At 69.1% G+C, this 385-nt stretch overlaps 1 protein-coding gene across 1 annotated transcript in view; it reads left to right on the top strand.

Annotated features, from left to right (window-relative positions):
* Nucleotides 1-385, top strand: part of PCNA (proliferating cell nuclear antigen) — a 4386-nt gene that overhangs the window by 2272 nt on the left and 1729 nt on the right. The window lies entirely within an intron of this gene.

Raw genomic sequence — 385 nt, 5'->3', positions numbered from 1 at the left:
TGCCCAGCTCGGCCCGGGTGTCGCTGTCAGTGCCAGCCCTGCCCGGGTGTCACTGTCGGTGCCAGCTCTGCCCGGGTGTCACTGTTAGTGCCAGCGCTGCCCAGGTGTCAGTGTCAGTGCCCAGCCCTGCCCGGGTGTCACTGTCAGTGCCCAGCTCTGCCCGGGTGTCACTGTCAGTGCCAGCCCTGCCCGGGTGTCACTGTCGGTGCCAGCGCTGCCCGGGTGTCAGTGTCAGTGCCCAGCTCTGCCCGGGTGTCACTGTCAGTGCCAGCCCTGCCCGGGTGTCACTGTCGGTGCCAGCGCTGCCCGGGTGTCACTGTCAGTGCCCAGCTCTGCCCGGGTGTCACTGTCAGTGCCCAGCTCTGCCCGGGTGTCACTGCCCAGG

The sequence above is a fragment of the Corvus brachyrhynchos genome, unplaced genomic scaffold, assembly GCF_000691975.1.
Source record: "Corvus brachyrhynchos isolate BGI_N302 unplaced genomic scaffold, ASM69197v1 scaffold119, whole genome shotgun sequence".
NCBI classification, from domain to species: Eukaryota; Metazoa; Chordata; class Aves; order Passeriformes; family Corvidae; genus Corvus; species Corvus brachyrhynchos.
The sequence above is the reverse complement of the archived record's forward strand: the minus strand, read 5'-3'. Positions and strand labels throughout refer to the sequence as shown.